The sequence below is a fragment of the Triturus cristatus genome, chromosome 4_2 (genome assembly GCF_964204655.1).
Source record: "Triturus cristatus chromosome 4_2, aTriCri1.1, whole genome shotgun sequence".
Classification (NCBI taxonomy): Eukaryota; Metazoa; Chordata; class Amphibia; order Caudata; family Salamandridae; genus Triturus; species Triturus cristatus.
The window spans coordinates 980,083,884-980,098,342 of record NC_140586.1 but is presented as its reverse complement, the minus strand read 5'-3'; the positions used below and the strand labels follow the sequence as shown (position 1 = coordinate 980,098,342).

The 14,459-nt window shown below is 46.9% G+C and overlaps 1 pseudogene; it reads right to left on the bottom strand.

Annotated features, from left to right (window-relative positions):
* Window positions 1-8,945: 8,945 nt before the first annotated feature.
* Window positions 8,946-9,955, bottom strand: LOC146839202 (uncharacterized; annotated as a pseudogene).
* Window positions 9,956-14,459: the final 4,504 nt, after the last annotated feature.

Sequence of the window (14,459 nt, the reverse complement as noted above, 5' to 3'; positions counted from 1 at the left end):
TGCAGACACACACACAGTCACCCACAACCACTCCGCAGTCCTCCGAGACCTCTCCCTCCCAGCCCCCTTCCCTTGTCTCACCTGCAACCCCATCTCCCCAGAAGCTCTTCCTCTGTGACCTTGGCCTCTTCCCCACCGACCAAGCAGATGCTGATTACAAGGGGAAGAGGAAGTCCCCACACACAGAGGGGAGTGCCCCTCACACCTGGACACCCTCCCCCAGGCGCAGTCAGACTGAGACCCCCACCTGCAAGTCCCCCCGGAGCCGGAAGAGCAAGACCCCCCGCCACCACGCAGCTCCAAGGCAAAGTCTCCGTCCTCCATCCCCCAGGCCACCACTCCAGAGGTTCCCCCGCCACTCCCTGCCCCGGGTTCCCCCACCCACAGATACACCATGCCCAAAATGCTAAGGCCATCCCCCCCTAGCACTTGCTCCTCCACACCTGGTCAGATGGTTAGTGCCACTGATGTGGGGACCGTGTCCCCCCCCTGTCCTGCCGACCTCACCTGTACCCCATTCCGCTCCCATGAATGTAGGCACTGCAGTGGAGTCCACGACCACCCCGTCTGACTTGGGCACTGCAGTGGGGACCCAATCCACTCCATCTGACCTGCCCACTGGAGTTGTGGTGGCACCCACCCCATCTGACTTGTGCCCCACAGTTGTGACTGCACCCACCACTTCAGTCAGCGCCACTGCAGTTGCAAGTGCCTCACCTGCATCCACCACCTCTTCACTGCCTCCTTCTGCTGCGCCCTGATCCTGTCCATGCGGTGCCTGGCCTGCCCCCATGTATGCCCCTCCGAGGGGATGACCCCGGTCCTTAGCAGTGCAGGCAAGCAACGTGTGACAGTTGTCACTCTAGTTCACTCCTTGGCATTTGGACATGGACTGGCCATTAGCCTTTTGTTTGAACAGACGTTTAACTTTTAATATGCTGAATAAAGCTTTTTTCTTTATCCCTGTGAACTTGATTTAGCTGTACATTATGTTGATGATGTTTAACATGCCCTTGCACCTGTAATGCTTGGTTTCCAATGTTGAATACTGATGTGTTGCTGTGAGGTACTCCATGTGGCCCATGAGATATGTATCCTATTCTGGTGGGTATCCATGTCATCCTTTGCAGCTACCTGGGTGTGTCATGATCAACTATTGGTGGACATCACTGTGAACATTTCATTTGCATGGTCACAATTGTGGCTTGCACCCCTGCACATATGATGTGCTTCCCATTGTCCAATTTGTCACTTCAACAGACTTTGTGCTCCTCAACACTGGACCTACAGGTGTGGGCATCATTGGTATGGGAGCAACTGGGTCCTCTGTGCAACTTGCTAGACATATGTTTCGGGTATGTGCAGATGACTTAGGGGAGACTCACGTACAAAGGGTGTTGTGACCAGAGCCTTCATTGTGAGGTAACTGATGGCTGACTGACCAAGTGTTCTGCTGACATGAGTGAGACGTGCTGTGAATATGTTTGGCACAGGTGGACTTCCACAGGAGTTGGGTCTCGTCAAGTAAGTGTGTTGTCCCGTGACATAGCCTGGGCCCAAGGTGTGTGTTGTATGAGCATGTGTGTGTGTCCACATCCCTTTTCATACACAGGCAGTGTTCCCTTGATATGTTCCTGTTGTTTATGCTTGCTGAGTGGTACTGGGTTCATCCCACTACTTTGCCATGGGCTACCAGATGTGTGGCTGCATGACACACTACTGTTAATTGGTGTTTCATCATTGTGATTTGTCAGTTCTGAGTGGTGATGATGTTGTCAGACACAGATGGGACACAGTCAGGGTTCCCCAAGGCACTTGTGTATTTGCAATATCATGTAGTTGTCCCTAGGTGGTACATTTCCGAGACATGTGTGTGTGACTGCTCCCACTTGTCGGGTTCATGGCTGCAATTTTTGAAGGTGTCAGCATGTGTGCCTTGTGGTTCTCCTTGGCTTCTGCATTGTCCTAGGACTGTGGCAGGTATTCGGAAGGTTACGTGAGCTTTGACGTCATGGCCATGTACCGCATACTGTGCAGTATGTCTGTTATTCCACAGGGTTGTATACTGTCCTTGTGTGAAGAGTCTGTGCACCTTAGATCCTCCCAACATTCCTGTGTTTGTCATGGGTGAATGTGCAATGTCACCTGTCCATGTGCGCTTCACAGATGCACATTGTTGCAGTTCAGGGTGCGTGTTTACTGTGACACATGCTCTATATGCCACTTCAACATTGCCAAGTAGGTTTGTTGGGCACACACTGCTTGGTGTGCATGCAGTGCTGTGGCGTATGTTGACTTGGGCTTGCCTGGTGTGCATCTCCTGATGTTTTGCTGTTTTTGCATATTGATTTCTTGGCATGTGCATCGGTTGTGTGTCTGATGTGACTGTGTGCAGTGTTTGTGCTGTGTTGTCGCTTGCAGTTGACAGATGCTCTGTGTGTGATGTTCTGTTTGCCTGTCAGTATGTGTATTTTGTTGTTGTGTTTCATTCAGATGTGTGTTGACAGTGTGGTGTGCCTTACTTGTGTGTCTGTCACATGAACTGAGGTCTAGTCTAGTTCATGTGCTTCTTTGAGGAGCATCCTTGGTGTTTTCTCCTCTCATGTTTGAGTTGTCTCTTGTCATTCTTGTGCATGTGCAGGCATGTGGTACACTATGACACCATGTTGAGTTGATGGGTGGTGTGGTATGCCTGTCTGTGTTTCATTGTAGGCCCATTTCTCACCGTTTGTGTCCATGATTGTTTTGTGATGATGCACTTCTCGTATGTGTTGTGGTATGTTGTCTGTTCATTGTTCCTGACTGATGAGGTTGTGTACTCCTGTTGTGTGTGTGCTCCCTTTGCCTTTCCACAGTTTAGCTGCACAGGTCTTGTCTGGTGTTGTTGTAGTTATGTGTGTGTTTTGACTGTGTTCTGTGTTTGGCTGTTGTTTTAGTGCATACAGTGCTTCAACCATCCCTGTGTGTGTGTGTGATGTTTGTGAATTCCCACCAGGCAGTGTGATTGTTTGTCAGTGTAATGACTGGACATTATTGGCACCCTTGTGTGTGTTTTTCACTGATGTAGTGTGCTGCAGCTGTAATGGGTGGGGTTATGTGTGAATGTTCATACTTGTGTTTGACAGTCATGGAGTGTTGCAATGCACCCTGTGTGTTGTGCTGCTGACATACTGCTGTCATGTAGTTGGATACAGATGTGTGGCTGATCACTATTTGACTTCATACCCTTCCTTTCATCCCCGTGCCTATACATGGGTTGCCTTGCTGTCTCCCTGAGTTGTTGCACTGAGGTGACTGTGGTTAGAGTTTACTCACTGTGCCTGACATGTGTGATTTGATGGGCTGGGGTTGTTATTGTATGTTCCTTCTCTTGCATGTGATGTACACATGCTTGGTGGTCAGCTCCTTGGCATTCCATTTGTGTGCACCTCACTTTTGGTTTCCTATTTGTTATCCTCCATTGCTGCTGGCATGTGGTCTGTGTTTGTGGCTGTGTGTCAGTGTGGGGTATGTGTGTGCGACTTGGAAGGCTGTGTGTCCATTTGAGTGTTTGTTCATTATCTGTGTGTGTGTTTATTTTGTGCTTGGACTTAGTCTTCTTGGCATGAGTGTGGTGTTGTTGTGGTGTGTGACTTTCCGTGGCCCTGTGCTTCTGTGCTGTGTGATCTTCTGCAGACACACCTGATAAGGCTGTCTCCCTAGTTGTTTGGTGTGTGGTGCAGGGTGTGTTTTCAGCTAGCTGTTTTTTGTGCAAGGGTGTGCACAGGAGGGGCACATGGCATCTCCCTTCATGTTGGGGGTGGGCCTAGTGTGTGGAGCATGGAGATGTTGCCCTGTGAACTTTGTGCACTGCCAATGCCTGGCGCTGGCCCTGCCTACTACATTGTGCATATTTTTTAACGCGGCTTCACCGCTGCGGTCACGTGACCAGGACATTACTTCAAGATCGCGGAAATGGGTGACCTGGATGAGGAGGGGTGATTTGTTGACAGGTAGGACATGTGTGGGTACACCTGTGGTTGTGTTCCTGTCCCCACCAGGGTGTCTGGGGTGGACAGGAACCTTAGATCAGCCCTAGAGTTGTGAGGAGTGTTTGTGTGCAAAGTTGTGTGATTGCGTACCTGCGGCGGCGTCCGCGACTTGCTTGACTTGCTGGTGGTGTAGCATGTACAGCGCCAGGAAGACGTGTAGTGCCGGGTCCATGGCGGTCGGGCCGGTAATCAGTTTTGCGCTTTGCTGTGGTGCTTCCACCTGCGCTAGTTGTACGTCATTCCGCACGGCGGTGGCTCTCTATTGGTTTACACCACTCCGGTGGCAGGGGTCGGGAAATGGGCTATATTTGACCATTGAAATATGGCGGGCGTGAGGACCGAAGCTCGCAGCCGGACAACATCATTTTCCACCACCGCCAGCACCGCAGAGGTGCCTCCGCCTGACATCATAATGAGCCCCTTAGTTTCTTGCATCTGCAAACACAGGCCTCAGAGTGTTTGTAACTATCCGTCCCACTAGCAGCGTCCCCTTTATTTATTTGTGTGAGTGGCGCAAGAGAGGAACAGAGAACTTGACAAAATTAGCCCTTCTATTGCTTAATACACTGTAAATGTGAAACACTTTGGGGCTTAGTGGCTGGAAAAAGAACAACGTCAGGAAACAAACGAAAATTAAATGCACATTTTATATATTCGCTTAAAACTGTTTAAAAATTTAATTTCCAAGTTCCACATATCTGTTTAAAAATATTCACACTTTCAGTCATTTCCGAGATTAGTCACAAACTGATAGTGGGGAAAACACATGATGAATAAAAACTGAAATCAAAAACTTATTTTTACATTATTTTACGTTTCTTGTTTTTTGTTTTTAAAACAGACCATCGACCTTTCATGTGAAAATTATTATAAGGGCCTGACATCACTTCTTGTGACGTCACTACATGTGACGTCATTGTGATTTGCATATGATAATGGGCTCCTTCACTATTTTCCTTACTTGGTCCCTGTTTATTGGCATGACATGAGTCTATAGGTATTAAAATTAAATATATAAATTCACAGGTATTCAGCCCGTTTTTCTGGTGATGTCAGACATTGACATGTATTCGGCTGCTTCTTCTATTTTTAAGTGAATACAAATCTCCTGCCGTTCCCCCTCCTTCCATTTCTCTCTTTTTCTCCCCCTTTCTGTGTCTCTCTCGCTCTCTTTATCTCTCCCCTCTCTATCTGCCACACACTCCTGTTAGCTTTAGCTTCATGAATGTCACTGCCACTTCTGGCATTCATACGACAAATCCTTCAGAACACTTGAGACCAAGGGACAATCAGTGTGGGAGACGAGTTGCTGGGAGTGCAACGGATTGTCCTGGCACATATATGCTTTAAATGTGTGTTAGACCTGTCAGCCCTAGGGTGGTCTAACCCCGCATTTTTCCCCTTTATGCCTCCAGTTTTTCCGCCATCTTTTGTTGGACATAAGACTCTGGGCACCTTACCGCTGCTGAACAGTGCTGAGGTGCAGGTGCTTTCTCCTAATAAGATGGCTGCCAAAGGCCCCTGCTACTGCGGAGTGGCCACTGTCATATCTGCGCGCTAGTAGTTGGGGACAGGCTGGGACATTATGATATTGTAACCCTGGGCGTCCCGCCCCTGTCACCAGAGAAGCCACCACAGAGTCCCCAGAGCCTCTGGAATTTTCCAACCCCCCCAGGTTGGCGCCAGAACTTGCCGCTTTTTGCAGGATCACCTGAACTAGGGGTATAAAAGAAAGGGAGGGAAAACCAGAGTGTTAGTTGGAGCACTACTGGACCTGGGGACCCTCCGCTGGAGTATAGGCTGTTGGCCAGGGGGATGCTACACTACTGAGGCTGACTGAGCTTAGGCCCTGCTGTCCCCAAGATAGCTGAGTGATCCTGCCAGCCCGCTGACCTTGCTCAGTGTGAGGGGGACCCGGGGTGCTAACTCCAGTGCGCCTGCTCAAGACTTCAATCCTCCCAAGCACTGCTGCTAACTCCTGCCACTAATGTCTGTCACCTACTGCCAGCGCTGTGAGAAGAAGCGCTGGCTGCCTAACGCCTGGATCTCCCCAACTAGCGCTGTGATCCCTAAGAGCTGAAGGACCTGTGAGCGCTGCAGCTGTGAAGAAACCACGAGGTAAGCACTGTGTCATCCAAGCGCTTTCCTGCAAGAACTTGCCCCCTCCTGCTAGAGCTGTGTCATCCAAGCGCTTTACTGCAAGGACTTGGCCCCTTCTATTGGTGCTGTGCTAATTAGGCGCTATCTGGGAAGAATTTGCCAGTTACTGCGAGCGCTCCGGCTGTGATCCCCTCCGTGCTGAGTCCAGAAGCGCTGCTGACCCCCAGATCACTGCCGCGGCCCCCGCGCTGCAAGTAAAAGGGACGCTGGCGAGGGAACTCACCGCCGCTGGCCGTGGATTGGAATACAGGCGCTTTGCCCCCGAGAAGCGCTGTGGCCGGAATCACCGCCGCGGCCCCGGGGCTGCTCAGATAGAAGATCACGATGTGCTGAATCACCGCCGTGGCCCCGGGGCTGCCCCAGAAGAAGATTGTGTTGTACTGCGCACCTCCGCTGCACCTGTAGCAAGGGGAGGGCGGCCGCGGCTTCAGCGAAGGCTGCGCTGGGCCTAGGACGCGTGAGCAAACTGTGCGGGTCAACCGGGGCACCGGCCGCGTCATCGGCCACGCCCCCCTGTAAGCTGCGCAGGGATTGGCTCCCGGGTCTCGGGCCTACAGACGCCCGGTGCCTGTCCCGATCTGCCCCAGAGGGGCTCCGCTGCGTGTGGGAGCACCGGCTCAGCTCCACCTGCCTGCATGGGCTCTGAAAACTTCAGGAAATCTTATCGCCCCCCCTCTAGGAGAGAGCCCCTTGAGTGAGGAGCAGTGGGCTGCCTGGAGAGGGGGCGTCTCCCAGAGACTTGGCTCGGTGCCGCCTGGCTCCTGCGGTGCCACCCCCCTGAATCAAGCGGGTGAGTGCGAGGCTCTAACCATTGCCCCGGCTACTGAGACCTCGGGAAAGGGGGGGGGGGTAGCTGTCACGAGCCTCCATCTGTGACTTGTCAGCCTGCCAGTGTGACCCTGAACTGGAACTGAACACTGAGGGCCATATTAGCCGAACCCCCATTCCTGTGTAACCATCAATGTGAGTCTGGCTGGCTGCAATGATTGTGTGACAGGGGGCTGGATACTGGCAGTGCATTCAGGGCGCAGGAGTTAAGGTGATTGTTCTGACACCCCCTGCATAGGAAATGTCAACTGTTTTGACGCCCGCAGAAGGAATGTTACTACATGCATAGGAAATGTTACTGGTCTTGATTACGTACATAAGAAGTGTTGCCTATGTTGAACAGTAATATAAGAAATGTTACCTGTAGTGCACAGGCGTAGTGGGAGTGTTACCTGTGGAGGCTGATGTTATAAAAACTGCTTATCCTGTCTAAAGTGAGAACCTTGCACCACCTCCCTTGACCAGAAGTAGATAAAGATATTTGTTTTCGCCAATGAACCTGGAGTGGTGTCTTTTCATTGCGTGTACATTACTGGGTCAGTGTGCGTGTGTGCTGCACAACTACTTAACACATAGCTCCCGGAGTGCCTTCCCGCCTCGCGCCAAGCTACCGCGTCGGAGTCGGTGGTCCCTGGGACCTTCCGTTTCTAACAATGCGAGATTTCGCTATTTCACCACATTCTTGAAACAGAGTCTGCTGCTTACAGTGGCTCAATTCTGGTAAAAAAGTAGAGTTTGGCAAATCACAAAATGAATAGGGAGAGCCAAGTCGGAGAGGAGCCACGGGTCACACTTAGATATAAGGCCCGAGACACGAGCTGATCCATCAACCGATAACAGTGTGTAAAAGATGCAGCAAACGTTACTTAAAACAAGGTATATGCCCTTTTATATCTAAAAATAGGTTATTCCTTGAACACCTGTGCTTCACTTTAGTTCATTACATAGACTGCAGTGGCATTTGTCAATAGTAATACATACATTTTACTGATGAAGTTTCCCATCTCCAGAGCCCTGACAACATGTTCACTCTGGGTGTGTTGGGTTTATAGGTTTTATCACTAATCCAACAAGTTAGCTGAAAGTACCGTTGTTAGTCACAGTATTGTTCGGTGATGCTTTTACAGGTAGTGTGATCAGGTGCGATTGAATGTTTTTCTTTGTATCTCTTCTTCACCAAATGTTTCTTTTCTTTTAATTCACATTGAGCTTGTCTTCCACTGTATATCCTGGTACATTTTGTCACTTTGCTATGTGTACAGAAGTGAACAAACACTAGACACAAACACCTTTATAATTCTGCAAATACTGTTATCTGTTTTTCTTCTTTACTGCTATTCGGGTCTTCTATCATCTGGTATTTCAATATCCCACATAATTTGAATTTGATCTTTTTCCGTAATTTATTCCTCTCACAATACCTGCATTGTTCTGCTCTTGTCTATGCCCTCAGATGGGTCAATATTATTTTTTATGTTCTTAAGTTCTTTCCGGGGTCTCTGCATCTCTAGGATTATTTCCATGCGAGTTAAATGAAGGAGTATATTCACTGAGGGCTGTGTGGGATTGAAAATTGACAAAAGCCCTTCACACTTTCAGTGCCCTTCTCTGTTTTCCCCCTGTGTGTTCGCTGATGACTTTGTAGCTCTGATAATTGACTAAAGCTCTTCCCACATTCATTGCACTTGAATGGTTTTTCTCCTGTGTGAGTTCGCTGATGATACCTTAATGTTGAAGAGCTGCGAAAACTACTGTCACATTCACTACAATGATAGGGTTTCCCCTGTGTGTGTTCGATGATGTGTTTGTAGATTTTCTAATTGACTAAAGCTCTTCCCACATTCACTGCATTTAAATGGCTTTTCTCCTCCGTGTGTTCGCTGATGATTTTGTAGGTATGATGACTTACTGAAGCACTTTGCACATTTACTGCACTTGAATGTTTTTTCCCCTGTGTGTGTTCGCTGATGTCTTTGTAGTTCTGATTATCGACTAAAGCTCTTCCCACATTCATTGCACTTGAATGGTTTTTCTCCTGCGTGAGTTTGCTGATAATTCCTTAATACTGAAGAGTAGCAAAAACTACTGTGACATTCACTGCAATGATAAGGTTTTTCCCCCGTATGTGTTCGCTGATGATTTTTTAGGTCTGATAACTGACTAAAGCACTTTGCACATTCACTGCACTTGAATGGGTTTTCCCGTGTGTTTTTGCTGATGACTTTGAAGGTGTGATTATCAACTAAAGCTCTTCCCACATTCATTGCACTTGAATGGTTTTCCCCCGTGTGTGTTCGCTGATGACTTTGAAGGTGTAATAATCGACTAAAGCTCTTCCCACATTCATTGCACTTGAATGGTTTTTCACCTGTGTTTGTTCGCTGGTGTCTTTGTAGGTCGGATAACTGACTGAAGCTCTTCACACATTCCCTGCACTTGAATGGTTTTTCCCCTGTGTGTGTTCGCTGATGTCTTTGAAGTGTTGATAACTCACTAAAGCACTTTGCACATTGAGTGCACTTGAATGGTTTTTCTCCTGTGTGAGCTCGCTGATGATACCTTAATGCTGAAGAGTCGCATTAACTACTGTCACATTCACTACAATGACAGGGTTTTTCCCCCGTGTGTGTTCTCTGATGACTTTTTAGGTCTGATAACCTACTAAAGCTCTTCACACATTCACTGCAATGGTATGGCTTTTCCCCTGTGTGTGTTCGCTCGTGTCTTTGTAGTTCTGATAGCCTACTAAAGCTCTTGACACATTCACTGCACTTGAATGGTTTTTGTCCTGTGTACGTGTGCTGATGAAGCTTGCGTAGTGATGTCAAACTAAAGCTCTTGCTGCATGTGTATGATTCTTCTTTCTTGTTTAGTGTCTGTGGGTCAGGTATATATTTGTCTACATCCCATGACTGTATTTCCTGATGGGCCTTCATGGCTGATAAAGAACTTTTGTTTTTCTCACACACTTTATATGTGTGCAGTATTTTGCATGTTTGATTTATGTTTTAACAATAAAATGCAATAGCCACCAAATATTTGCCACACTCCTAATACCTAGAATGTTTCTTTGTAGGCGATTGTGCCTTTAGATTGGATTAAGGCTATGCACGCTTGCGGGTAAAGATGTATCTTCCCTTTGGCCGGTGCAAATTGGGACAGTCTGTTGTATTGTAGATAGACAAACTCCTCTTTCCTTTACCCGTCAGTTGTCTGGCTCCGCTCTGTTGTGCTTTTCTCTGGTTACTGTGATTTGGCAAGAAAGAGTTTACAATTCACCTAGAGCACGGAATGCAGGCTTGTCATCATATTATAAAACAGAGCACTGTGGTAATCACATCATACCGATCCCATGATCAAAGCTGGTATTGGACACTTGTTTATACAGGAGGTGGTTTGTTATTGTTGTTGCCTTAATTTTCCTAAGGTAATTTCTTCGTCATGTGGCGTGGAGGTGCACAGCTCAGCCTCTTACAATCACTGAACTGCCCTTGATGCTTCATCCGGGATCTGTCAGTTTGTGTGCAGGTTCCTCTGTCGCCGACTGCGCTGATGTTTTCCTGAATACTGCAGCTCATTATTTCTGCTATTTTTGAAGATTTACAGCATAAGCTTCGTTATTGATGGTCATTTCATACATTCAAGGCTTGTTTTCTGTTGGATGTAAAGATATCTACAATTACTGAATTGAAACATAATGGAATGAGAATTCACAATGTTTAACTGGTTGTAAAAGACATCTCGGGGGAGATTTACAAAATCTCCATGCAGTGCAGCACAACCCCCCACCCGCGAGGCTGCGCTGCGCTGCGTTGCGCGACAGGGAGGGCGCAGGAGAGCACCATATTTTCAAAGATATGGCTCTCTCCTTCTCTTTCCCTTGCGTCAGCACTGATTACAGCGGCCCTGCACCATGCACACACCTTAGCACCAGAGCGCTATGGTGTGTGTGTGTGTGAGTCCAGCATAGCTTTTGTACAGGAAGGACACCCTTCATGTACACAATACTATGCCTAGACACGAGGGAAAGCTTTTCCCACTTTGCATGCGTGTTGCACAGTGCACCTTGTGCAGATCTTCCTTCCAGGCTGGCCTTCTGTCAGCTGCGTCTTGTGCAGATCTTCCTTCCAGGCAGAACTTCTGTCAGCTGTGCCTTGTACAGATCTTCCTTCCGGGCAGGACTTCTGTCAGGTGAGCCTTGTGGAGATCTTCCAGGCAGGGCTTCTGTCAGCTGAGCCTTGTGGAGATCTTCCAGGCAGGGCTTCTGTCAGCTGAGCCTTGTGGAGATCTTCCTTCCATGCAGGACTTCTTTCCTCAATGATCAGTTCAAAGGTCGGGAGAGGTAGAACTGGTCTAGGTCATCTTCTTTATTGCAGCTAAACTGGTCAAGCCAAGAACTGGAGCTCTGAGATGAAGGAGAGTCTGGATTTTCTGAGCTCCGTAGAACATTAAGACAGTTCTACCACATCTACCACACACTACAGGACTCCAAGAGTCAACGCTACAAGTGCTGCTCCAAGGTTTAATTCAACCACTGTATCTGAACATCCCCTGGCAAATGCCAACTAGAGAATAAACATCCTGCCTGCACCAGCAGAGTGCAGAAAGCTTTTCAAGAACCTCGAGGTACATGGACTTTCTCAATCTGTAACTGAAGATGTTAATCCTTGGTAACAACTATCCCCTTTGGACAAGTTCCTCCATTTTGCTATCAGAATGTAACTCATCCTGCGCAGACACAAACTCTTGCATGAAAGTGGGTGGTGCTGACACAAAAGAGGGCCCTCCACAAATTGATGACATTTTTTTACACCCCCTGGAGAGCCGTGGCAACACACAGAGCAACTACACCCCTCAGGGATCACCAGTCCACCTGCCAGCATTAAGGCTCAGATCTTTCAACCTTCTCTGTTACCGTCCTTGGAACGGCCCATCTCTGAGATTCGTGGAACCTCCACACTCAGTGAGCTCAGAGTTGCCTTGTAAAACCATCTCATGAGAGTGGAAGAAAAGAACAATAAGTGACACGTATTATGGGGGCCCATTCAGTTTATGCTTGTTTCTTATATCCTAGCATTATGGGGGCCCATTCAGTTCATGCTTGTTTCTTATATTGTAGCATAATGGGGCCCATTCAGTTTATGCTCGTTTCTTATACCGTCGCTTTATGGGGGCCCATTCAGTTTATGCCCGTTTCTTATATCGTCGCATTATGGGGGCCCATTCAGTTTATGCTCGTTTCTTATATCGTAGCATTATGGGGGCCTTCAGTTTAAAGTGCTTGGTTAGCAGGCCACCTATCACGCGTTGAAGCTCCTTTAACTTGATTGAATCCATCTTTGGTCCTGTCCTTGAGTTTCCCATGTTCTGTAGAGGGGCGCATCTGTTAACTGTCTCTTAAGATACGCCATTAGACTCCAATGATTAGAAAAGTACTTGTTTTTGTCTCCTTGTTTTCATCAGCATAGCTTATCAGCCTCCTTATGTTTAGCACACTTCCTGGACACCTGTTGTCATGTCTTTAGCCACATGCTAGCGGTTCACCTGGGGGACTGATCGCTATTCAGTGTTCCTTTACTAATTGATTTTTCTGTCTTCACTTCGGGCCTCTGACACCCTCTGGTGCTCGATGCTCCGCTTTGAAGACCGCCTGTGACTATTTGAACTCACGAGCTGCGAGAGATAACATTATCCGTTTAATTCTCAGTTTTCAGGTCAATAAACTATCTGACAACTCATGTCTTTAAACTTGGTGTCCTTTGAAAGCTATGCCTCCTTCAATCCTCCAATGATCATCGATCGTTGTTTATATCGTAGACATTCTGGATCGATTACTTCAGCTTCTTCCGACCTTGCAAACATATCCATCTTCGCTGCTTTTCCAACTTCTATCAGGCAAGTAAAAAAGGGAGTGCCGGCTTAGATCATGTCTCGTCCTTGAAGGATTTACGACTGGTATTTTGCCCCAACCGAAAACGTATTTCATTTGTTTAGGCCCTACCTATTAATGTTGCCCTGATTTTTCTTTCTCTTTTCTTATTCTTTTTTCATATTGTGTTATTTAGTTTTTTACTCGTTATTTGTTGTTGTCTTTATCTGATGTTACTGGTCAGGTATTACATGAGTGCAGAACTTATCGTTTACACAGTTTATCATGGTTCATTTCTGATTTCCTCAGGCTACACCATCTTTGCTCTGTAATCAGATGGATGAGAACAAATTTGTTGTATATTACAGGATGTTATAAATTTAAAGTTGCCTTACAAAATGAGTCATTCCACATTTTATGTTTCCCTATTATCCAACAGGCCCCTTGGACTCCTGAAACGAACTCCCTGAAGAAGATGACACCCCAGATAGGGGGTGATAACACCGAAACGCGCGTCGGCGTGTCTCCTTCTCTTTGTAAAACCCATTTGTACTGACTCAGCTTATGTTCATTAATCAGTTTCATCAAGATATATTATAATTGCTTTGACACTCAATCCATCTAATCATGGACTGGATATGATTAATTAGATTACTGCCATTAGAGAGATTAGTTCTGTCTTTACACATGTTTTGGGACTTTTTTTGACCCAGACAGAAATACTAGTGATGAATGCGTAGTGTGGGATTGCTGGAGCGGGTAGTACAAAATTTTGTATACCCCCACCCGTTTCTGTTTGTTTATATTAATTTGAATAATCTATTAATTGTAATATTATTAATCTGTTTGAAGTGATAACTCACCAATTATATTAATGAAAGAATTACACGTGGGATTTGCATTTGCATGGCTAAACTAACTGTATACTAATATATGTACGCATACTAATGGTAGAAAATTAGAATATTGCATGATATATGTTGCTTTTGGGACGTAATTGTAAGTTGCACCAGATGACATCACTGGGTGAGTATAAACGCTTTGAATGTTGCTATCATGCTAGATAATTACATACACATAGGGAAATTAGCGAGGGTTTAACATTTTATTAGCCATTTCCATGTTTTAATTACGTTTTGTGTTTGTTTTGCTTAAGATGACCATTTGGGCCTCAGAAAAGATGGCTGACCGAGACACACGATGCGCCTACTACCGTTTCACGAGGTTTTGGGTGAAGTGCGCCTGCGCCACCGCCAGCAACAAGTGGCCTCGTTCTGACCCCAGACAAGATGTACCCATCAAGGTCACACTGGGAGAATTGCCAAGTTCACGAAACAAAGGACTGTCTTTAAAACCAGAACCAGCAAGTGTGATGACTTAACCTAACAGACTATGTGAGAACTTTACCGAATGACCCCAAACCAGCCAATCAGGACTGCCTAAAACTGATTTTTGTTACATTTTGACGTTAGTTTCATTATAAAAGTTGGTAGACAAAGCGAATTAGGATCTTCTTACTCTTTGAGCGAACTTTCCCTTTTTCCTGACGTTATGCTGACGGAGAGGACGGT